Source organism: Danio rerio, chromosome 10, assembly GCF_052040795.2.
Source record: "Danio rerio strain M-AB ecotype USA chromosome 10, GRCz13ab, whole genome shotgun sequence".
Lineage (NCBI taxonomy): Eukaryota > Metazoa > Chordata > Actinopteri > Cypriniformes > Danionidae > Danio > Danio rerio.
This window is the reverse complement of record NC_141030.1, coordinates 25,861,536-25,888,339: the sequence shown is the minus strand read 5'-3', so window position 1 is coordinate 25,888,339 and position 26,804 is coordinate 25,861,536. Positions and strand designations below refer to the sequence as shown.

Sequence of the window (26,804 nt, the reverse complement as noted above, 5' to 3'; positions counted from 1 at the left end):
AGGGCAATGAGATATAGAGATTCATCCATCTCTTTCCCAAATAATTCTTCTCTCATGACATCATAATGCTCTTTTAGTTCTATTTGCCAAGTATTGAACTTCAGGATGAAACCCGTCCTCGCTAAGGCTAACATTACTAATAGGGTAAGATTTGTGAAGATTCTTTCTTAAGAATAATGGGTGATTAATGTTCTATCATTAATCCGCATAGCAGATGTATTTGTTTAAAAATGAAACAACATATTCATTCTGACCTGTACTTAATAAAATTTATGGAAGAGCAGGCGATCATGCTAAATTTGATATATTTTAGAGGATTAAAAACCTCTTGTTGACTAATGAGTAAAACATAGGGCTTGGCAAAGTACAGTATAAACATTTTAATTGACAAATCAATAACATTCAGAGCTGTATCATTAAATTGACTTGTTTAATACATAATCAAATGATTGTTGTTCTAAATATTCCAGACAAGATGTTTTGCTATACCATATAAATGATTGTTTCATTAAGTAAATCATGATCAATATTCACAACTTTAAACTGGGGTTTAAAAAAAATCAAGAATTATAATTCTTACACTAGTAATTTTTTTATATTGTAAAGTTTCCATCTTTGACCCATGTTCCTCATAATGATGCATTGTAATTTATGTATTAACGAAGCTAATTGATTTGCTTTTTAACCACAAAAAGTTATAAAAAATCATAAAAGCCTTTATGATAAACAATACTGGGATAAAAATAGAGAACAAAAAAAATTCCAATATAAGTAAAAGGGACACAAAAAATCTCACTCACTTACCTTTGGATTAATCCCTGCTGAGGGGTCATAACAGCAGAATAAACCACAACTACAAAAAAATAAATAAATAAATAAATAAAATAAAAAAATCTAAACATTTAAATTATTTCAAACTACTAATACAATCTGCCAAAGTAAATCGGCAATACTAAAATCACAGTAAATCACATGTCACTTAGAGGCCATTCACACAGAAAACTTTTAGCATCTAAAAACACAAGACGTGGGTTTTAAAAATGGTTTATAAAAAAGCTAATTCTTCACCTCATTTAAGTTCATTTGGAGTCAAAATGTATTATTTAATAACTTATCATTTAATAATATTAATCAATAATAAATTTATTCATTACTCTGCTAGCGCACATTGTTGTTCTTTAGGTGAACAAATAATCCACTATTAGGCATGGGTTTGTATAAGAATCTGACGGTATGATAACCTTGGATAAAAATAAAGGTTTCATGGTATTATGGTATTGTGATTAGTACTGATGTGATTTCTGCTCCAAAATAAGTCCTTTTTTTATATCTGAGTAAAAAAAAAAACTTTCCCTCATTGAACACAATATGTTTTATTTTAAGAAACATTTAAAATATTTTGGACCAGTAGCTTTATAGGTAGAGGTTCCTTTTCTGCTGTTGCCCTAAAATAACTAAATAAAATAGGTGAAAAACATGATAAAAAAACTAAACAAAAATGTTTTCAAAAAAAAAAAAAAAAAAGGTACAGTCAGGGGTACAAATTTGTTCCTAGAGGGAACAAAACATATAACTTGAACTTTTACGGTCCTAAATTGGTCCTTAGGGTACAATTTTGTACACAAATTGCCTATAAAGGTACAAATCTTTAGATTTAGAAAGGAAAATTTTTGTACCTTTAGAGCATTTGGGTACAAAATTGTATCCTAAAGTACCAATTTGGCACCTTTAAAGGTACAATTATATATTTTGTTCCCCTATGGGAACCCACTGTACCCACTGCTCATGAAATCAAAACACTATATAACACTAATTTAAATATATTAATACTAAACATTAATACTAAAATACATAATTAAAAAATATAAAGTTAATAAATTGATTGAATTAAATATTTTTATAATTACATTTTTTTTATGTTTTCAAATTAAATTTTTCCTCAAAAATAATATGTATGTATAATTAAATCTAATTTTAATCATTAAAAACATAAATACTGATCTTTGCATAGCTAATTGTTTAAGACACTAAATGAGATTTAGAATAAGGACCATGCAGAGTGGCAACATCATCATTCACGTGTTGCTGCTGTATCTTTAAAAAATTTGGCTTGCTGAGACGTTAGTGGAGTTCTATTATGAGGTGGTCGAGTATGCTTGCTGTTTACAAAGAACTCTGCATGCAGCAAAATGCCTGGGTCAGTACCCTGAAAATGCTATATAATAAGGTACATTTTTTAACCTTCAGTGTCTACAATTTTGTTCCTTGGAGGTACAAAATTGTCCCTTAAATAATACAAATGTAGAAGGTACAATTTTGTACCTTTAAATAGTGGTACAAAATTATACCCTTTAGGGTACCACCCCAGTGACGGGCCGTTTGTACCCTAAAAGGTATAATTTTGTGTAGAGTGTAGAGTGTAGCTTAGGAACGGTATAACAGAAAACTACGGCGCTTTTAAAACCTTGACTGTTCCAAACCATGGTAAACCTTGAATCCGGTTATCATCCCATGCCTATCCACTAGTTCTGTTAATCTTCGATCGAAGCCTGACCATTTGCTACTGCATTTGAAGTGGTGGTTGACGTCAGTTTGAACGCTCCAGCCACTATATTCTTAACCAAACACCCTCTTACCGTTAAAAAATGGTTTTAGTTGGAAGTACAACAACATCCTGAAATAAAAATTTCAGCAACTTCCATTTTACTCAGACTTTAACGTCAAATTTAAAGGTTGCTATGCTATCTTGCTAATGTAAACAGAAACCCATAATGCGTACCATGCATCCGAGTTCTTTTGATTGGTACAGTGCTTTGAAACTGACATTGATCAAGCTGAAATACATTTAACTTAATAGAGTCTTAAAACACTGCACTCATGTGCGAGGCACAGAAAAAGATGCAAAACATGAACACATGTCCATCAAGTCTATGTTTATATAGAAAAACAATTGAAAAGTAGCGCATTTAAATTGAAAACTGTGTGGCACCTTAGCGTCAAATTTTGATGGTCAAACTCCAACATTTTTATCAAACAAATATACAGGAATTTCTGTTCACATTTGCCCAATATACACTTAACGGCTCACTTTATTAGGTACAACTCTCCAACTGCTTGTTATCGCACATTTCTAATCAGCCTATTGCATGGCAGCAACTCAATGCATTTAGGCATGTAGACATGGTCAAGATGATCTGCTGCAGTTCAAACTGAGCATCAGAGTAGGGAAGCATGGTTGTTGGTGCCAGACGGGCTGGTCTGAGTATTTCAGAAACTGCTGATATACTGGGATTTCCACACACAACTATCTCTTACATAGAATGGTATGGAATAAAAAATCCAGTAAGTGGCAGTTCTGTGGGCGCAAATGCCTTGTTGATGCCAGAGGTCAGGGGATAATGGCCAGACTCGTTCGAGTTGATAGAAAGGCAACATTAACTCAAATAACCCGTTACAACCGAGGTATTCAGAAGAGCATCTCTGAACTTGAGGCGGATGGGCTACAGCAGCAGAAGACCACACCGGGTTCCAAACCTGTCAGCTAAGAACAGGAAACTAAGGCTACAATTTGCATAGGCTCACCAAATTGGACAATAGAAGATTAGAAAAAGGATGCCTGGCCTTATAAGTCTTGATTTCTGCTGTGACATTTAGATGGTAGGATCAGAATTTGACGTCAACAACATGAAAGCATGAATTCCATCTGCCTTGTATCAATGGTTTAGGCTGCTGGTGGTGGTGTAATGATGTGAGGGATATTTTCTTGGCACACTTTGGGCCCATTAGTACCAATTGAGCATCATGTCAATGCCACAGCCTACTTGAGTATTGTTGCTGACCATGTAACATCACGGATATGCAGCTGACAATTCTGCAGCAACAGCATAATGCTATCATATCAATATGGACCAAAATCTCTGTGGAATAATTCCCCACATTCACAGACCACTAGTCTCCACTTTGAATTTTTTAAATCATTTAACTGAGACAGGCCCCTACTTGTGATTTTCAACGTAAAACGTCATAATCTGTGTACTCTCTGATGAATTTTCTAACACTGTCAAAGTTTAAAGAACCATTTATCTTTTCAATGCATTATCCAAAGATTATTCACATAGCAGCTGTAAAAACCAAACCAGGCCTGACCTCTGTCATCAACAAACAGCCTCGGATAACAACCGCTGTCCAAGCCTTCACGATTTAGCAGCGCTTCTCTACGTGCTCCTGTAACGGCTCCAACCTTCTCCATCAGTCGAAATGGGTTACTATCAGCTCCAGGTGTGACTGCCTGCCCCGAGCCTTCAGCCGCCGCCGTACATCATCCACAATCTCCTGCCGAGGCTCTGGCATCAACTAAAGCAAACAATACCCCGGAGGGAACAGCACGATTCTGACAACTGCAGCGGGACAGTCAAGTGCCAATTAGTGACATGGGGCGAAGATGGAAAGTGCTTTTTTAGCTACATGTAGATTCCTTAATAGTGAAACGCTCCATTAGCTGTTATGACATGAGTCGATCCGTCAGCACACCTCGTCAGATACATTCATCATGAACTAACAAGCTAATGGGTATTGAGGTTCAGGGTTATTCAGTTCAGATGATGTGAAGTCTGGTGCATTTCCATGAACTTGTTGAATTAGTGTTTATTTATTTATTTATTTGCTCTTCGTTTGAATTAAGAGTCAAGAGACTACTTCCCAGAACTACTCAAGCTGCGCTTTTACATGTAGTGCAATCATTTAAATAAATAAATATATATAGTAGTTCTGGTTGTCACTGTTGAAATAAATGATGGGTGGTTGAGTCATTAGGTAAACTGAATGAAGGTTTTTGAATTTACTTATTAATTTTAAATAGTGCACCACTGCGGAACCAGTTAATTAACTGAGCAATCTAATTTCTTTAAATTTTTTAAAATCAGTTGACATTTCTGCGTGGAGTTTGGGGTTCATTCCACTGTGTTGAACCCCAATTAATAAAGGGACTAAGCTGAAAAGAAAATGAAAGAATAATTGAATAAATAAAAGATGGTGTCTGAAAGCTCAGTTGCATGCTTTTGACCACACTATTCCAATTTTGATGGCATTTCTAGCAAGAAGTTCATTTTGTACTTAGGGTAATTATTTAGAAAAGTAATCAAAATCGACATTCAGAACCTACTGTATAATCAATCAAAATATTTCAGGTTAATTTATCTAATTACCTTCCCTACCGCATGTGGAGTCACGTGACCACACTGTTTACACTTCTGCCTCGAGCACAGCGTATGGTCTGGCACAGCCTTCACGCAGCCTTAAATAAATAAATAAATGAATAAAAGAATTGTTCGTTAATCGTAATCAAGTAAAAATTTTCAATTAATCAAGATTTTGAATTTAGGCCAAATCGCCCAGTCCTAATACATTCATTCATTTTTCTTGTCGGCTTAGTCCCTTTATCAATCTGGGGTCGCCAAAGCGGAATGAACCGCCAACTTATCCAGGGTGTTTTTACGCAGCGGATACCCATCCAGCCGCAACCTATCTCTGGGAAACCCAGCCCTAATTGTGGTTAGCAAATATACCTTCAGTAATCACCAAAGCTCTTTCTTTTTTGCTGTACATGAATAAATTGTTATGCTTCCTTAGAAGTCTATCAGTTTTGTGAGATGCCAAACTCCAGAGTCACTACCTGATTGCCTCACAGCAAGAAGGTCGCTGGTTCGATTCTCGGCTGGGCCAGTTGGTGTTTCTATGTGGAGTTTGCATGTTCTCCCTACGTTTGCTTGGGTTTCCTCTGGGTGCTCTGGTTTTCACCACAGTCCAAAGACATGCAGTACAGGTGAATTGGGTAGGCTGAATTGTCCATAGTGTATGAGTGTGAATGAGTGTGTATGGATGTTTCCCAGAGATGGGTTGTGGCTGGAAGGGCATCCGCTGTGTAAAAACGTGCTGGATAAGTTGGCAGTTCATTCTGCTATGGCGACCCCAGATTAATAAAGGGACTAAGCCGAAAAGAAAATGAAGGAATGCGTAACAAGCAGAGATAAAGTCAATCGTGATATTCAAATGTACTCTAATTATATTAATATGTAAATAGTAGTGCTTGTTATAAACAATGTTTCTGTGCACTTTTTTATATTGTAAAAATTTATTTTCCCTCATAGTCTTTAATCAAATTCCATAATCATCCCTGCACCCCTTGAAACAAATTTTCTGGTTACATAGAATGCCTTCAGGGGAAGCTATCAGTGCATGTCTCGTTTCTGCATTGCTTTTGTCTATTCGCCAATATTCCTCCATTCTGGTAACAATGCCCATCTTCCAAAGATTTAATCAGTTCCCAATGGACAAAACCATGCACCATCCTACATTTATTTCTCATTTTATTTTTATTAAATTGATAAACGTCACAATAAAGGGAAAAAAAGACATTTTAAGATCCGTTTCATGCCAACTTTAATATGAAACACATCCACCTACTAAATTTGAGTGTCAACCAGACAAACAGTAAGCTAATTTTTTTTTTTAAAGGATTATCATACCTTCTGTTTTCCATCAAATTTCCCAATTCTCATCACTATCAGCAAAGCCAATATTGTACCCACAACCTCTCACAAACTTTAGTCTCTGAGCTAAACATCACTGTGGTCTTTCTAAATGGAAAGTGAAAAGCCTTGAGGTGCAGTATTAAAGGTTTGAGATGTGATCTGTAATAAAGACGTGAAGCTCTTATGGCCTGTACATTAGCAGCCAATAACACAGCCTGGCTCCTGTCTGGCGAAGCAGGGGTCTAAATGCCTTTAAGCGCAGCAATGAACACACATGCAATCCCTATCACATATGGATTGTTCCGGAGCCTGTTTTTTTAAACAATGAGCCATTCCTTTCGCATGAATGTGATATCTGGCATTAATTCATCTGTGCTGGGAATCTCGGCGTGAACGGCGCTGATCTGGGCCAGGTCCATCTGTGCACACGGTGCCCACAGCCTCATCTAACTTTGTGTCAGCAGCGAGTGCCCACAGCACCTTCTGTCCTGCTGTCACGGCAGAAAGAAGGGCTGTTTGATGGAGTAACGGCCCTCTGGACAGACGCGGGGGTGCGTTCAGCCGGACCAATGGTCAGAGCCAAGTGTGAAAAGGCACATCGAAGCGGTGGCATTTGAACAAATGGGCCACCATGAGACCCTGACGTCCCGCCACTGGCACTGTAGACATGACTTCTGGCCAGACTGTCAGGCTCGGCCCTTCCACCAGGGTTTGTCGGCGGTTAAATGAGCTTAGAACACTCTGGAAGACACATGGGATTATTTGTGCAGTGTTAGCTGTCATGTCAACATGGGAACGCCGTGTTCAGAAAAAAGCACCCAAACATATGTCCAAACATAACGTAAGGAAACAAGGAGTGCAATTCTCAAGGAAACCGAACACACAAATATGACAGTTCCAACAGCAGCGAAGGGAAGTAACTAACTACACACCAAAGGCCTGTTCACAGCAGGATCAATAACTATAATAACTATATTAGCATCTACACTGATGTTTTGTCATCTGCTGCTTTAAATGCATGAGCTTGGTTAAGTAGATTCTGCTTCAAGGTTCAAAACATTTTCTTTAGGCAAAAAAAAAAAAATATGAACACTGTTAAAATGTCTGTTAATAAACAAGTGCATGTACCTCATTATTTACAATTTTTAAAAGTGATTGAAGGCTCAGAATTTCATTATAGGTTCTTGATCTAAGGTACGACACCTTTTATTGTACAAAACAACAACAACAAAAAACATTTCAAGAAAGTGACTAAGGCTGCATTTACAGTACACTACATGGTTGAAGTGACAATTCCAATTTTTTTTTCTGTATCGGATATATGTGCCCTCATGTCTGCAGTGTAAGCAGGTAGATCGGATTTTCACCTGTCAATACGAGTTTGCATCATTGAAAACCATAGCTAATGACGTCAAGTCTGGCGCTTTCATTTCAGAACAGACTTCAGCAGAGTCGCAAATCTTAAATCTCATACACGAGGACTAAAAAAGCTTTTATATTGTCATGTAGCACAAGTGTTTAAGCATGTTAATGAGAGAGAGAGAGAGAGAGAGAGTGCAATACCCACCACGTAACCAATATAAACTAATATAAAACTATTGCATGTATCAAGTGCATAAATTACGTCATGGACATTACATTAAGATGCCTACTGGTTTAAAAAGCCCTAGATTAGAAAAAGATGGCAAAATGAGAATCTTTCTGTCATAAACTATAGTAATTTAAAAAAAATCCCTACAAACAGGGTAATTATTTCCCTTATTATTATTATTTTCCCTACAAACAGATTAAATACCAGAACGGAGAAAGGGCGCTCCTTTATTATCAGCAGTCAATATATATATATATATATATATATATATATATAAACATTTCTATTCATAAATGTAAGTAATAAAAATATATATATATTTTTATGTTGTCTCCACATTCCCTCCATTATTTTGAGTTTCTAGTAATTATTCATTCATTCAACCATGGTGAAGGCACAGAGAATAATGGCTCTTGCTTTTGCACTCTTTTATTTCGAACACTGCGAGAACAGCTTCTTGCCATGGTGCACGTCAGAACTGAAAATTTTGTCCGAATGCCACAAGGGGGCGTATTCCGATAGTCATGTCCAAATGTCGTGTGCAGTGGAAAGGCGGCTTTACGCCTTCAAACGTCACCATGCGTTCATTGCATGCCGGCATTGTCCTTTGAATATATTAAATATAGAAAAGATTCACGCAGCTACTCCTACCTCAGTAAATTCCGTTTTTACTTTTTATATGTGATGCCAGTTTATCAGGAAGTGACGATTTTGTTCTCTTTGACTCGCTGGATGGAAACAATGCTTTAATCGCATGCGATATTCTAGTTTTGCACATGAATTAATTTTGCATCTTTGTATGGAAGCTATAGGCAAAGAAAAAAAAAACAGCTTGTTGTTTGTTTTTAACGGCATAAACTTTACAAGCACAAACAATAAACTGCTGGCTGTAATTCACCAAACAGCCACCGGTGCCGCTAATAATAACAATTTTGAATTTGAGCCAGAAACCAAACAAAATGGTGTGGTCCAATTTAGCATTGATCAGATCATTTTAGTTACAGAATGAAATACAGCCATTTCAAAAACAATTCCACTTTTGCTCTACTTCAAATTGACATAAAAAAAAAACACCATTCCAAAGTAAATAAATAAAGTTGCAATCTTTATATAATCACCTCATTTCATTTAGTAGCATAAAATCTAAGGTAATGTTGTCTGCATTGCATTGTGGGATACAGCGTGCACTCTGCATTTTTCACTTCTTTGAAATGTAGGTCATTTATGAATTCACAAAGTATGCAAAGCTTAAATAATACATGTACTGCAGAGATACTGTAGCATGAGCAGTATGGTAGTATGCGGTTTCCAATACAGCTTTTTCCATCTCCGCTTATCTTGTAGTGGCCAAAAAAACGTGCTCTCTTGTTATTTAAGATGTACGGAAACAGTTTAGTGTTATCACACAGCTCAGTCGGACCCCTATGAATAGCTCCGTCTCGCGCACACAAAAATACTCTCGCATACTTTCCAAAAACTGAACAGAGGGAATTGAAGGCTCTGAACTCACAGATGATGACAGTGCAATGTCTTAGAGTAATTATGGGGTCACCCTGAAATTAACACAGAAACATGAACTCCCATTCTAAAATGATTGTTCTCACGGACAGCTTAACCTCCAGCTCCAATGGCGCTGTCAAGAACAGATCAGCTAAGAATAGATTTAGCCGCAAATCATTCCAGACTTCCCTCAGTCGGGGTATTACGGTTTTGGAGTGGATTAACTAGGAATAGATTAATAAAGAATATCATTAAAATAAAGTTGAATTATCCCATGCTGGATATTACTGTAAGCCAGCATCAGGGAAGCTACTTTGCAGCTAGCCTGGAAAGCTACATTCACTAAAATACAGCTTTTTTATATATCAAACTATCAAACTTAATCAGAGGCATGATTTGGCACACAAACAGTGAAGGTTTTTTTTTAAAGAGAAAAAATATAATAGAGTTGAAAACATGATGAACTGCAGCATTTAGCCAAGTATTTATGCTATAATCGATTCACTCAAATCAATACTTTTTTAATCTGTTTTAGTGAGCTTTTTCTTTTTAACTGTTCACGGATTGGCCAGTATGGAAGAGGATGTTTATAAGTGTGCATTTGTTAAACCTGTATGCGCAATAAAATGTACAGTTCAAAACAATGCACGATACAATGTGACTATGATACACATTATGACATTAATACCTTTTGTGACTACACTCCCTGGCCACTTTATTAGGTACACCTGTCTAACTGCTTGTTAACGCATATTTCTAATAAACCAATCACATGGCAGAAACTCAGATGTATTAAATCATGTAGACATGGTCAAGTCAATCTGCTCCAGTTCAAATCGAGCATCAGAATGGGGAAGAAAGGTGATTTAAGTGACTTTGAAAGTGGCATGGTTGTTGGTGCCAGACGAGCTGGTCTGAGTTTTTCAGAAACTGCTGATCTACTGAGATTTTCACACAGAACCATATCAGTGTTTATAGAAAATGGTCTGAAAAAGAGAAAATATCCAGTAAGTAGCAGTTCAGTGGGCACAAATGCCTTGTTGATGCCAGAGGTCAGAGGAGAATGGCCAGATTGGTTTGAGTTGTTAGAAAGGCAACAGTAACTCAAATAACCCGTTACAACTGAGGTATGCAGAAGACCATCTCTAAACTTGAGGCAGATGGGCTATAGCAGCAGAAGACCACACCGGGTGCCACTCCTGTCAACTAAGAACAGGAAACTGAGGCTACAATTTGCACAGGCTCACCAAAATTGGGCAATTAAAGACTGGAAAAATGATGCCTGGTCTGATGAGTCTTGATATCTGCTGTGACATTCGGATGGTAGGGTCAGAATTTAGCGTCAACAACATTGAAAGCATGGATCCATCCTGCCTTGTATTAACGATTCAGGCTGGTGGTGGTGGTGTAATGGTGTGGGGATTTTCCTATCACACATTGGGCCCATTAGTACCTTTGGACTTGACAATGAGTTCACTGTACTTAAATGGCCTCCACAGAGCCCAGATCTCAATCAAATAGAGTGCCTTTGGGATGTGGTGGGAGATTATTTATAAATATTTATTTTTATGCACAACTCACGCTATGAAAGAAAAAACATCAAATGCTATATGATTATTTAAATTATGTGCTCGCTTTCGGTTTCGTTTTTACTGCTAAGTGCTGTTACTTTACTTACTTTACTTTACGCGCGGCACCCAAACGATCACTCTGTGCCATGAAATTAATATTATTTACAACTTTATTACCTGTTATCCACAGCCTATGCAGGTTCTGTTCACTAAAGTAGACGCCCTCCCTCATGTCACGTGTGATTTCCCGGCCGCGAATACAGCATTATATGAAGAAAGAAATGACATTTTTAGGTGAATTATACCTTATAAATACAGTATGTGACTCTTACAACATCATTTGGAGGTGTCCATGTCCCTGAACAATGTATGTGAAACAATGAAAAGACTAGTGCAGCCGCCTTTGCTTCTCTCCTGAACATTAAAATATGATTGGCAGAACCGTAGAAATGCTTGATTAAGATTGTCTAGGGGGTCGAATCAAGATTGCGATCTTTTTTCGATTAATTGTGCAGCTCTAGTGTATATTCAATTCAATTCAAGTTTATTTGTATTTCGCTTTTCACAATTACTGTTTCAAAGCAGCTTTACAGAAGGTGCACATTACTGCATTACAGTCAAAATCAGAAAAGTTAAGGTTATTAGTTACCCTAAATTTACTAGTTACTAATAACTTTACCTAACTAGTAACTAATAGGTTTTAAAAGTTAAAGGTATTATATAAACATAACTAACCAGCAGTTATACAGTTGAGGTCAGATAATGGGCTAAAAATTCTGACTTCAACTGTATAGCATATAGGTGATGTCTATGTGTACAAGTTCAATGAAGTGTATTAACAGGGTCAAGTCAAATGTAATACTTTTTCAGACCTTTTCAATCAAGACCCTTATGACTAAAATTTAAGACTTACAGTACACAGCGTTAAACCCTTAGCATCTTTTTCTAACGGTCAGTGGAAACTATTTTTTAATAGTCCCCTCCAAAAAAATATAACTTTGTTATTTCTTAGCCACATTTTTAAAATAATGTGTAGAAACAAGCAAACTATGGTTGCATCAATAGACTTTAAACAATTGATTTAATAAATTCGACTTTTATTTAAGGTTTTACAGCGTTGTATTGATGAGCGTTGGTCAGTGTGGAAAATAAAGCCCTGTTCAAAATTATTTAAGATCTACAAGACGAAAATTCAGTGAATTTAAGTTTTTGAAACGTAAGACATTTTAAGACTTTTTAAGACCCCACAAACACCCTGATTAAGAGTATGTGTTGTCCTTGAAGTCTTCAGCATATATATATAAATATATATGTGCGTGCGAGTGTATCTGTGTGTGTGTGTGCGAGCGTGAACTTTGTAACGAAATTGCGTGTGACTCATCAATACAACTGCACAACAAATACTCATTGGTAAAGTTCTCACTGTAGTATTTCTCACAAATGCTACATGAGAATCTGTTAAGTCTGTCTGTTGTCTGACGCAGCTAAGGGAAGAGATTAAGGCACGCAGGAAGGCACGTAGAAACAGTAGGTGGGGAGGACTCGCCTTAAAGGCGCAGTACGACAAAACGACCCCCTGGTGGAAAAATGTATAAAACAGGATCTTGTAAAAGGTATAATGAAAAATCTGATGGGTGTTTTGAGCTGAAACTTTACATACACATTCTAGAGACGCAAAACACTTATATTAAATCTGAAAAAGGGGTAACCTAGGTGCCCTTTAAATCATTTATTTGCAGAAAATACAAATATAAAATCTTGCATGTTTTCAATATTTAACACGTCCTGTGCAGTAAACTGTATGCTAGTACTCTATTATACTGAAAGTCTGTGTGCACTATTTAGACTGGTTTCCCAAAATGCACCCCTCAGGTCACAGCATGATAAAAAACAATCAACTAAACAAACTCATGAATAATCAAATAAAAGTCATTAAAGAAGGCTTTAACGAAGCAGGAGGAGAAGCTATTGATGAATGAATGAAGGAGACTCAGGACACGACCCAGCAGGAAGACAGATAGGTGTGAAAAACAAAAAGATGAAAAAAGAAAAACCCTCACACACACATCTCAACCTCTGTTTGGCCAGACAATCAATATTTCACCATGGAAACCAGCATCCCTTTATTTTAAGGCAAAAACGCACAGAGATATTTGGAGCAGATTAGGTTTTGGGCTCATATATTTGTTAATTTGCCCATTTTAATTTCACCTTTGTATTTTAGCTAATGTGCTAAAAGAGTTCAGCGAGGACGTTAAGTTAATAAAACTGTATGTTTTCCATTAGTCAGTCTGGTCTGAAACGCCTACCCTACAGCTGACTGCGTGACTCATGGCTTATTCACAGCACTGCCTTTTAGTTTATTAAGTCCTTTTACACCAATTTGTTTCAATCCCACCTTTTTACACCACATGAGGACAAACTGTCCTGTTTGGTTGTGTGGGTTGTGTGTGTGAGCATGTGTGTGTGTATTTCAGTAAGAGAGAATAAACGTCTGTTTCATTCTCTGAAATTGCTTCTGCTTTTGTGGTACTATACACATCTGTGAGTTTGTAAAAAGGTTCAGATACTATCTTAACAATTTCAATAAACACAAAAAAACACGCTCATTTAACATCATTTAGGGTTCTTGCCATGAAAAACAATGCATGCAACTAAATGTTTACGGCTTAAATTGAAAATGAATGCATCAAAACACATGAGTCAGCATGAAATAATGCATCTGAATGCTGGACCGACTATATGACTCTAGTTGACTAATGGGTGTTAAAGGAGTAGTGTGTACAATACCTGCTGTATCCACACAGTGCTACAAAACAGTGGCAAAATTTGCATTTCGAAGATTTTATAAACATCCAAAGCTTGCAGTTTGTCGGATCTGCATAACATTTTTTGTCACGTCACCTCATACTTCAGTTTCTCATCAAATCTTCTGAACAAATCAAATGCTGCTTGAGATAACAATGGCTTCATCGCTATCTGTTTTTAAATCACTCGTAAAAACGTACCTATTTAGCTTGGCCTTTTAATATTATATTAATAGTCTTTAATAGCATATTAGTCTAGAAATTTATTTAGGCGTTTCTCTTGGCTTATTTTTATGTTTTTATAATCTGTCTTTGTATTTTACTTTGTCATAAGTCCAGCACTTTGGTCAGTCTTGTGGTTGTTTTTGAATGTGCTTTATTAATATTATTAATATTAATAAATGACTTGAACTTTGATGCGCTTGAGCTCAACTACTCTTTCTGGCAGAGCTGTAATTTAATTAAGCACAATTGGCTGATTTTAAAAAGGGGAGGGGCTACTCTGTGTGACTTCACTGACTTCCAATAAAAAAAACCCGCACATTTCAAAGCACTTCACAGGATCTAGAAAATTATAGAAAATACTTTCCTAAATTGAATATTTTTTGAACGAAGGTTCAATCTGAAAATGTACCGCTATATATAATATATATATTTTTGGAGAGCATCAAATCCGTCCCAGGAGGTACTTTATTTGCTTTTTTTTTTTCGTGATTCCACCAGAGACCTTTGTGATTTATCAGATCTCAAATTTCTCTCGCAAGTGCAATTCTGGCCTGCTCTTCTCACGTAAATCCACCAGAGGCCGCAGTCAATTCACTGACTGACAGATTGACTGAATGACAGATTAACTGACTCACCCCCCTCCTTCCCTAAACCCAACCAATAGTGTTTTCAAAAAAATCAATTGACCCGCCCCCCACTTTACCCAACTGACAGTTTTAAAAAACAATCCAGTAAAAGAAAAGCCCTCACCAGGTTTTTACCACGTATTCAGGATTGATGACATTCTCACCCTTTTAAGTACTTGTTTATTTTATTTTTTTGGTTTCTGTTTGTCTTGTCTACTTTCTGCAACTTTTCTTCACCAGAGTCAAACCCTGTCATTGTGGTCGACTTCTTTCTGCATCTCAAATCTGCCGATGTACATGTCAAGCTAACTGGACCACCTGGTAACAGCAGGAAACCATCCACACAGAGGTAAGCGGTCAGCTGGATAGCGCAAAAAAAGTGATACTGTCCCATAAAGTTCATTTTTAAGTTGAAATCCATCCATACATACTTCTGGCTATATAATTTGCAAATTCCAGGAATGTATATAGGGGACGTTTACAGAATGAACCCGTGTTGATATTTTATCAATGATTTTAATGGTACTTTCTACAGGTAGGTGAGTCATGTAACACTGCGCCACTGGGAGATGATGAACCCGATCAACAAAAGGCAACTTGCTTCTTTGTGGATATTCATGAACAGTCAAAAATCTTCAATAAGGAGATAATCTTAACTACAAAATTAAATCCCAATTCAAACCGAAATTGCAATATCTGTCAAAAAAATCCAATAGTCTGGCTGTAGATTTGCACTTGCACCTTCAGGCTTGCACTCTGGTACTTGCATGCTCAGGCAATTGCGCTTCCTCTGCAAGTGATGTCATTTACAATTGGCACCTGTGGCCGATTGCATAAAAGTCCTTCAGTAATTGAACTCAAGGGTGTCCCTGAGGGGGAAAATTCCTGAGGTAAGGGATTTCATCAGGTAATGAAAAGACATTTACAAGCATAACAGTGCCATAACAGTACCATTGCTGCCGACCCGAGTTCGAATCTCACCTGAGTATTTTTTTTTTCTTTTTCATTTGTAATGTAAAGACATATAATACTATTTGGGTTACTTATGTAGGTGTACATATTTTATTTTTATTTTTTGTGTGACCACCGCTACAAAGGACTGGATATCTTTATAGAATTTTGCACAAAATATATATTCAGATATAGCAGGAAAGGACATTGTGATGTCTTAAAGAATAGTGTTGGAGATTTTGCTACCCTTTAATCTTCTCACATTTCATAAAAAACATTTGAAGTTCTAAAGCAGCTGTTTCCTTGAAAAAGATGTAATAGTGTCATTAGAAACTGAATTGGAAATGACGTTATTTTAATTTAGTCAGTCATGGGCAGTTCTTAGGCTTGAAACTCCAGAGCTGAAAAGGAGTCCCACTCAGGCCCTGCGTCACTTGCATAGGAAGCGTGGGTGCCTGAGCGTGCAAGCCTGAGAGTGCAAGCCTAAAAGTGCAAGTGCAAATCTGCAGCCAGACCCTTCTCAAAAAAATCACAATAAGATATTTTCCCCAAATCGCACAGCCCTAATGAGCCACTGAGCCACCGTGTCACACGCAACAGTAAACAAGAACTTAATTTGGAGAGATAAAGTTGTATCTTGGCCAAACATTGTCCTGTCCTAACACCATACATCAATGGAAATCTTATTTATTTATTTTTCACAATCTGACTACATCCAAAAATTGACCCCCATGACCCGTTTTGTGGGTCAGGGTAACGTTTATGGTTGTGAAAATTTGCCTATTTATACATTTAAATGCTGTATTCCCTTACAGTCAATAAGCCATTGGTTCCTTGGTTTAACATTATACATTTAAGCTTCAAGTAAATGGCTTTCTCATGAATGCTGCTCACATCTGATTCCACAGCCTATAGATCTCTTTTGTCTCAAATTCTCTCTCTGGCATCATTAAATCCAGCCCCTGTACAGTCTGTGCCTGCCAAACTACATGCAGACAGTCATGCCAAATTCCCCAGCAGACCCCACACACACACATACACACATTCACAGCTTAAAAAGCAGCCCCCCACCCCCACGAATCCTCCCACCTCAGCAAGTTTAACCTACACATGAAAGTGACTGAGACAGGAGAGAAGAGCCAGGCTCCAGTCTCCCGAGGCCACTCTCTTCTGTTTAGAGGCACCCACAGCTTTCTGAGGGAGGGATTAAACCTCCACCGCTAGCCAAGCTAACCGGCCCTAACCGAGGAGCTCAGAGGGAGGCAGAAGAAGACAGAGCTTTGGCTAAAAAGACCCAATTCCCCAGTGGCAGACGCTTGCATCTGTGTGCGCTTCCGTGTGAATGAGTACAGTGCTTATATGCAGGTTTAAAAATGGATGTGCAGTTTGAGGGGATGTTTGCAAAATGTGCCGTGGCGAGCATGATGATACTAAAAAGTGTGCTGCGTTTCTGAAAATCAACTGGTAGAAGATAATGCTGTCATACTGGCAAAAGATCTGAAGGACCTGACGTAAAATGAATACGTAACGTCATTACATTCAAGATTTATTTTCGACTGATGTTAATTTCTAAACTCTTGACAAAAACAAAAACATGTCTGAAAACGTGGCACAGTTATATTTTTAAATATTCTCTAAATGACAACATTTCTATGTTAAATTTGGAAAAAAATAATAGCCTAATAGTAATGTTTACAATGAAAACAGGGCAGAATGGTGGTTCAGTGGTTAGCACAGTTGCCTCACAGCAAGAAGGTCGTTGGATCGAGTCTCAGCGGTGTCAGTCGGCATTTCTGTGTGGAGTTTGGATGTTTTCCCTGTGTCCGGGTGCTCCGATTTCCCCATAGTGTAAAGCTTCTCTTGTTTTTCTCGGGATTCTCCCGTATTTTACAATTATATCTCACTATCATCATACCTTAAAGGTATTTTGTCATATTTCTCCTATATTTTCAAATAATAACATTAAAGAGCCGATCCTCCCTATAAGCAACCCATACTGGGGACGCCCCTTGCTCTTAAATGTGAAACTGTTCTGTGATTTAATGTTATTTAGGCATGAAAACACTTAATTACAGTGGCCGGGAAGTGCATCACACAATTACAAAGTGTGTATCACTTTTACAAAGCATGAGACAAACTTACATTTTGAAAAAAATTTTTACCTATCATCAGACACAATTACAAGGGAAAAACTATTTTAGCGAGGACGAAACAAATTTACATTTTAGAAAAAAATTAACAAGATGCAAAGCACTTTTACAAGTCCCGAAACAAATTTACAATTACAGATTCCTTACGGAAAGGGAATGTACCACACACCGGAAGTGATCCGTGATGTACCATACATCGGAAAATATCAGCTCGTGTGTGACTTAGTAGACAAAGGTTACCACGAGTCTACAACTATAAAAATCATGGTATTACCCACTGCAATAAAACATATCAGAGCTATACTGAGAAAATATCAGCGTGAAAGTATGTAGAAACATGTAAACGCAAGTACATGGAAACAATCAAAGCACGGCACATGATGACTGATAAAGATATAAAAAACCGACTTCAACCTGTATAACTGAGTAGTTCAGTTAGATAGGTGTTATGGTTTAACTGGTGTTCGTGTTAACTGAACCCCCTTTTCAGATGTGAACTATTCACATTTGCAGATTGGCAGATTCGTCACTTTTTCACAGCAACAAAACATGCCCATACCAAATAAAGATTCTTATCTACTGTGTAAAACATATGCTGGAATAGTTGGCGTTCATTCTGCTGAGGCGACCCTTGAGACTAAGCCGAAGGAAAATAAATGAATGATTTGGAAATGTCATAAATAGTTTAATAAGACCAAAATATTTTTTTTTTTCATTTTTATGAAAGATACTGTATAAAGGTGCTACTTAGAATAAACATATGACATTTATATTTCTTACTGCGAAATAAACCTAATTTAGATATCCATGCCGTATATGCAGTAATACTGTATGTGAATATGAGAATGAAAATATTTATTCCTTCATTTTCTTTTCAGCTCAGTCCCTTTATTAATCTGGGGTCGCCACAGCGAAATGAACCGCTAACTTATCCAGCATATGTTTATACGCAGCATATGCCCTTCCAGCTGTAACCCGTCACTGGGAAACACCAATACATTCTCATTTACACACCTACACTACAGACAATATAGCTTACTCAATTCACCTATAGCGCATGTTTTTGGAATGTGGGGGAAACCAGAGTACCCGGAGGAAACCCACGCGAGCACTGGAAGAACATTCAAACTCCACACAGAAATGCCAACAAACCCAGCTGAGGCTCGAACCAGCGACCTTCTTGCTGTGAGGCGACAGTGCTACCCACTGCGCCACCATGCCACCCTATTGAAAATATAAAATTCTGTTTTTATAAACTGCTCTTAAAGCATAGACATACTTTTAGCAAGGGAAACTGTACTTTATATAATCATTAATCGACTCATTCCACATCTGAGGTTGTCGCAGTCTTCAGGGGATTGCTAAATTTGTCCAAAATTATGTCTACGCATTACTTCCACAGTCTCTATCTTCTGCACCTACTTCCCATTTCATTCAATTCTCTCTCTCTTGCTTTTTTTTCCCTCTCCTGCCCTCATAAGGGAAATGAACCTGATCTCTGGCATCTGGTCTTGTTAGATGGATGTAAGGCGCATGAGGAGAAGCTGCATGAGCGAGAACCAATAGAAACAGGTGAAACCGAGCCAAGATGTTGGCCGTTTCTGTGAGTCTATGTGAACCCTGAGGAAAGGTGGGGGCTTTGATTTAACTCCGGGTCCGGGACAGCCTGGATGGGCCCCATCCATCTTCCAAAGTAATTACGCATTGACGCTCCCCATTGGAGGGGGGACGTCGGCCTCTCCATGGCTTTATAAATCACCACTCGCTACAAGTAGCAGGCCAGAGGGAGAGAGATGAGCGCTTTAACAGTACCATTGCGTTTTTAAGCTTAAGGAAGATTCAGCAAGCACTGACACGCCATATAGAACAACTCTTTTTTTTGCTAGCCTTTTAGTTTATGGCTGTACAATGAAGATATATTTGAAAAGGAAACAGAAATTGGACTCACTGTATGTGAGCATCACTCAGCCAACTGTAGCGGTGTACTTTTCTGCCTTTAACATCACACTCCTGTCCTCGGGGGATGTTTGGACATTTTCTCAGCCATGTTGTCTTTCAACAGAGTTAACGCTAAACACAGCACGAGTCAAGTTCTCAGGCGTCCCGTCTGTCTCCAGACAGAGTGATTGGTGGCACTGGTCCCAGCTGGGTTGGCATATTGATTGGGGGTCGGAAGGCTGGCCCGGCCCGATTTGTTTCCCTCAGAGACAGGGCTGTCAGTCAGCCATGCTGTACGGCTGCTTTAATGGCAGCAGCTATGAGAGTGATTGAAGTACATGGGTGATCCCTCTGCTAACATGCTGATACGCTATCAGCCTTTTGGGACTTCAGCCGTTCTGTCCTTCCCATTTTAAAATAATGGCTTGTGAGAGACAGAGAGAAAGCAAGGAGAAGGATGAAAAAACTGATTACGGTCATGTAATCATAAAATAGAGACGTAAGAATGAAAAGCCAAAAGTCTGTCTAGACGTATTCTTCAATGTCAAGTTGAACAGCCAAAAAATGCATCATATTACGCAGAGAAACATTTCCAATTTTAAGCTATGCTACGTCGTTCATGAACTTCGAATGCGAGCTGGAGAGAAAAAAAAATTATGCTGTACTCTAAGTGATGACTTCCTTGTTGTGCAGCAATCAAACACAACTTTGGCAGCGGGAGAAACTAGGCAGCTTCATTTAATTTCTGGAGCTGGCCCATCAACATGCCTGCTCTAAATCTGTCGCTGTCCACGAGGAAGAGGTGCTGAAATGTCTACGAGCTGCGCTGGCCAGCTTTGAGAGCAGTTATGAAGTCTGTTTCTTTTTTTTCTCCCTGTTATGTTAGCTTGCAAAGATTCTAGATTATTTGAATAAACTTTCTCACACAATTAAATTATGCTCAGGTAATATAAAACCAAATCAATCAAAAGTCTACAAGGCACATTAAAGGAGCATTTCAACTAAAAACTCAATATGACAAAACAACATTTTGAAGACAGAAAAATAGAAACATTTAAAAAATGGTTTTGGAAAGTTTTCTGAAAACAGCAATGTCATGAGTGTGCATATGTTTATTAAAAGGTACCTATGATGAAAATCAACTTTTGTAAGCTGTTTATACAGAACTGTGTGCAGGTATAGTGTGTCCAAAGTCATATTAGAGGGATAGAAACACAATAACTCTTTTTTTTTTCAATTTCCTGTTGTTACAATAGGCTCCAAATCCCTCCTATTTTGAGGCCCACCGCAATGTGACGTAGGAGTGTGGTTTCTTCGCCCACCAAATTGATTGATGGCCCCATATTAACATGTCTCTGTAGTAACGTGCATAATCATATACACAAGACAGGACGTGTGCAAAGACACTGGGATTAAAAGATCTGTTCAGCTCTCTGTGATCATCAATCATCATCAAATGTGATCAAGAATGAGTTTCAAGAAAGAAACAGTGCATGTTTGTAATAAAGACAGTAAAATCGCTACATAATTCAACACCATGCAGCCGCATTTCACAATTATAATAGACGCTTCAGTGCATGTTTGTGGATGTTAAATCGCGCACTTTATAATGACATTGTGTGTGACTCATCATAGCAGAAATGCTTGAATTAACTCCACAACAAATACATCAAATAACAGTTGGGAAAGTTCTTACTGTAGTGAGGGAGATCTTCTGCATTCTTGTCTGTCACTGTGCTGAAGGCTACACCCACTGATACACGTGGGAACGATGGGTGGAAAGAACCAGCACAATTGCATTAAAGGCACTGGCAAGAAAAAGAGCTACAATGACATAACATCTTAAATTTCTGGGATTTAAAAAGATATATTAAATAATCTGAAGGGTGGTGAGCTGAAACTTTACAGACACATTCTGGAGAAACAAAAAACTTATCTTAAATCTTGAAAATGTTTCAGAAATTTTAATTTAGTTGCCTATGGGAGAAATGACTAGGAATAACAAATGTCAGAAAAACTACCGGCTTTACAAACTAGTGTGTTTATGTTTTTATGTAAAAATAATATAATTACAAAATACCAGTTTGCAACATCATGCAGTATAACTAGCTGTTTTTGTAGCTAAAAATCAATGAAAGTGACAAGAAATCTCAAGCCAATAAGGTTCTAATGTCTACACCCTCTCTTACGTCAAGAATAAGGTCAACAGCCATTTACATAGTGGCTGCATCCGAAATCGCCTATTAGTCAGTAGTTACTAGGCATGGGACAATAACTGTTCAAAGTATAACGCGATTTGAAAAAGTCAAGGTTTTAAAATCGTCAACCGTGCAATTTCTGCAATACCGTTCCTAAGGTATGTGTACGATTTTTTAGATATCTAAAGATGCCGCTTTGAATTGTTAAAAAACATTTTGAAACAAATGAAGACAGCAGAAGTAAATAATTCATTTAGCCTGACAAAATAAAATGCATTGCGTTTAAAAGGGAAAAAAGGTTTCGTCTTTTACCCAGACATTTAAAAAGATTATATTTTACAGCAGTGATCTCAGTACTGTGATATTTTTATTCAAGGTTATCATACCATCAGAATCTTATACCGGCCCATGTCTAGTAGGTACTGCATTTGAATTCAAATATTCTACTCGGCCGTTAAAAAAGTATGTTCTATACAGTAAGAATGTGAGTAGTATGAATGTAACTCGGATGCACTATATCCAACATTTTATCATAATCACATGTCCTTTCCGTGCCACTTCCGTCGCTTCACTCCTATTCATGAATTCTCCTGCAGGGCATCATCATTGGATAGTGTAGCATGCATCAGATGCGTCGGAATCTTGCCGGAAGTAGTAAGTCATCCGGATACTTCTCACCTACTGTTTTTCAAATTCTATGCATAGGGCATACTGTACTCGCATAGAGTTTTTAACGTACTACACAAAATGGAAGTTTTCGGAAGCAGCCAGTGTCTTATTTTTATAAAGTGGCATCGCCACCTACTGGTCTGGCATACAATATACTGTTTTCAGTATTTTTTTGTAATTCCATGCAAATAAAACAGAGAAACGATATTATTAATATCTGTTTCAGAGAAGTTTTTATTTCAACAGCTTAATGATAAAAACCTTGTCAGCCAATCAAAATCCATTGTAAATGATAAAATTGCAGCACAAGCTTATAATAAACAAAATAATATAGAATGTTAATTTGGATGCTAATATAGTTAGTAACTCTAAAAGTATTTATTTTGTATTTTGACATCCAATACATCTAAATCTACACAGATACTGTATAAGGTAGAGTGTGCAGCATCTTTTATGTTCTATATATTTATGCAAATCCAAATTTGAATAAAATATTTAATAAACATTCTCTGTAGCTTGATGGCCTATAATTTCTGCAACCTTTAGATGCACCAGCATGAGCCATAAAGCATTGTTGTACGTGTAGCAATTTTTCTCCCTTGTCACTTAACCTTTAGCATTATGCAATGGTCATTTTAATGATTCTCGCACACGAGTGAATGATGTTCAGGTACTAGACAATTACACTCGGAATTTTAGCGGCCTGTTAAAAATAAACCCAAAGTCTGCAAGGCACATTAACACTTTACTGAATACAAATTTATGGAGCCATTAGTTCTACAGCCCGACTTAAAGGTCAAACGAGAAGTAATGCAGTTAAAATTTCAAATTGCTCAGCATCAACACCACAGCGTCTTCGAGAGCTCTCTTGTAGATTCAATTTCTCTAATCAGTTTAAACTGATCGCTTTAGCGTGTAATATAATCTGAGGACGGCATAAATAATATTGCAAAGCACATTTTAACATATACAAAAAAAAAACAGCATTTTGATAAATCTCTGCTGGATATACATTTTAATGTGTGAGTTGTTGATGAGCAGTCCTTCAGTAACTGATCAATTGATGTATTCAGAGAGTGAACGACTCAACAAGCAAGACAATCGATAGTTAGTATTTATTATTAATTCAGGTTTTTAAGGCTGCTATTATTCATTCTCGCATTAACACAGGAGGCATTAAAGCATGCTGCGGGATGACATGCTTTATCAGAAGTAGTTGTTAAAGCTGGTCTAGAAGTGAAATGTTATTATATTTTTGCACATCATCTAATGCACCTGTCATTACTGCCTGTTTACTAAAAGAAAAGCAGCGTTCAGTCCATCTGTAGCAAAAATGGAAGCACAAGAGAAGTGCCAACATATTGACAGTGACACAAAATAACAGCATTATAAAACTATGAACGCTGGATTTAACTGTTTTACAAGCTTTTAATCCTTGTAGAAAGGCGACAGCTGCATGCAACACTCATGTTGATAGGAAAATACAAAAAAAAAAAAACATGCACAACTTGTCTCTAAAAAAAATTATCTCTTCATGAAATGGTTTTGACATTTTTTATATTCTTTACCTCCTTTAGGTGCCACTATATTTAAATAAATACAACTGCACTGTACTGTAAAAGGAGGCTTATTGTAAATAAATATGACAATACAATTATATTTCTACTTCAACGTATCATGTACTGTAACATGCCATTACTTGTTTCTGAAGGAAAACTAAATTCTACAGCAGGCAACATTTCTTCTTCACTCTTTTGGGGAGCCTTACAGGGAAAGTGTCAATATTACATCCCCTTCTTTCATTTTCAAACCACAGAGGGCTTTTTAGAAAATGTTTTCCTCACACTTGTCTAAATAAATGGCAGTGAGTAGCATACAAAACAAAGCTTTAAATAAACCTATTCTAAACAAACCTTTTTAGGCAAAAGCCTGTGCTTGACTAGTTTTTTGTTCACCATTTTGATCAAAAAGTAAACGTAATTTATTACAGTAGTTGAATAGAAACAGAAAGAGATAAATGCATTCACTTGCTATTAAGTTGTTCAAGATGACAAACACTTAAAATACTAAAATACTACATATATCAAAAGATTTATCAAGCTAAAAGAAGTCAAAATATTATTTTTGTTAATTATGACAATAAAAAGAGAGCATGCGGAATTTCGAATAATTCTTTGATACTTTAAAAAAGTATTGGTATATGGTTTGTCTACATTTAATGGCGGCCTAATTTTACTGCAATTCTATGGATAACTTTTTCTTTCGTGATCTAAAAAAACAAAGCAACAACAGGATAATGAAATAATAATTAATAATAATTAATAATTAATAATTGTAATATTTGGGAGGACATATAGTTGACAGAAACTATCAGTGGTTGGGGAAAATTCTATGAAAATCAATGAGGTTGCCATGAACTAGTTGGTTAGCATTTCATTTATTCATTCATTTAATCCCTTTATTAATCCGGGGTCACCACAGCGGAATGAACCGCCAACTTATCCAGCAAGTTTTTACACAGCGGATGCCCTTCCAGCCACATCCCATCTCTGGGAAATGGTTAGCATTTGGCAAATCTTTTTTTTTTTTTTAAATAGAAAAAAAAAAAAGAAAGTCAAACATGCTTGAAACAAGACAAGGGTGTGTAAATGACAACAGAATTGTAATTTTTTTCTTGGAGAACCTCTTAAAGTCAATTTAAAATGCACAAGTGCTTTATCGGGGTTGGTTACTGCTGTCAGCCATTGATTGGTGCTTGTTTCCCCTATTGAACATGCTTGGTTTGTCAGGTCGTAGAATTTCAGAGTGATGTACTAACAAATAATGAATGTGAACTGGTATATTTACATCAGAGAACAATGTGCATGCAAGTTATTTTACCCTTTTCGATCAAGATGATTGGGTTAACTGCCACATTACTACAGTCATGCAAAAGACTCAAAATCAGAATTTTAGTAATACAATAATAGTGTTTATAGCCATGGGGATCTATAAAGGGACAATTTTTTTTTTTTTTAAAGCAGCTGGTCTGGTATACTTTTACTTTAATTGTATGCATTTTTTTTTTTTACTTTTTGTTTTGTTATCTGAAAAACAAAGTATGGCATATAGATGATTTAGTTATCATTTTTTTCTATTTAAGAAAATATTGGTTACCAGATGGTTGTCAGCAACCACTAATGTATAAACCAGAGAAGCCCAAACTAGAGGCTGCCACCATCCCATCTGAGATGAGCGAGAATGATGGGAAGGTTGAGGCTAGAGCTGCACAATTTTGGAAAATTCAGATGATATTTTGATTTGCTGCAATATATATTGCGATATAAATACAATTTCACCAGATGGCTTGAATAGCTCTATTTGTAAAAAAAACATTCATTTAAATTGGTTGGGACAATTTTGTAAGGTGTGAATCATGTATAAAAAAAAATAATAAAATAAAAAATAAATAAAATTGTACGAATAATTACAATAGAACAAAGGAAAAATAAACAGTTCTTTATGGTTTTCCGTACAGTATTCAGACACAGAAATGTAATAATGTAATGTAAAATAACACTGTTTAGTCTTTATTGTTTTAAAAAATCAGTAATAATTTTCTCCATTAAAGTTACAAATGTTACATTACATTATTGTGCCTGAATGCTTTATTGGAATGCCTTTAAAACACATGCAAATAATGAAGTTTCACTCTGTTATGGTTGCAATGACTCCACAAATCTCATGTATTCTCAATTGTTGATCGACTATAATCCCAACTTAACATTAAACATCTTGCGATGTGACTATTGTGGACACACACATTGCAATATTGATGCTGAAGCAATATATAGAGCAGCCTCAGTTGGGGCCGATGCCTTCAACAAAGCAGCTTGTCGTTTCTGATTTTAAAGTAACCTTTTTTGTTTGTTTAACTGCTGAGATACAAAAAAGCAAACGAAATAAAATGTTTCAAGTAAATTTTGCGCATAAATCAGATTTTTAAAAAATGTAAGAATCCTCAACGAGCAAATCAAGTGTAACATATATATGATTATATATGATATAT

The 26,804-nt window shown here is 36.8% G+C and overlaps 1 protein-coding gene and 1 long non-coding RNA gene across 12 annotated transcripts in view; both read right to left on the bottom strand.

Moving 5' to 3' along the window:
• LOC147842056 (uncharacterized) overlaps window positions 1-20,249 on the bottom strand; it is a 592,784-nt gene extending 572,535 nt beyond the window's left edge. Inside the window, exons 1-2 of the long non-coding RNA XR_015501119.1 lie at window positions 17,799-20,249; window positions 16,048-17,742 (exon numbers count right to left, since the gene is read on the bottom strand). This is a non-coding gene — a long non-coding RNA (uncharacterized LOC147842056). The remainder of the gene's footprint in view (window positions 1-16,047; window positions 17,743-17,798) is intronic.
• The window catches only part of nlgn2b (neuroligin 2b), a 333,407-nt gene that overhangs the window by 117,996 nt on the left and 188,607 nt on the right, over window positions 1-26,804 (bottom strand). For 2 of the 11 annotated variants that reach the window (XM_087268670.1, XM_087268674.1), the window contains exon 2: window positions 805-853. The exons of 8 other annotated variants lie outside the window; for them this stretch is intronic. The gene's annotated coding sequence lies outside the window, so the exon portion shown is untranslated. Of the gene's footprint in view, window positions 1-804; window positions 854-21,585; window positions 21,698-26,804 lie in introns of those variants that run through there. One more of the 11 variants, XM_087268671.1, reaches the window with a different exon arrangement.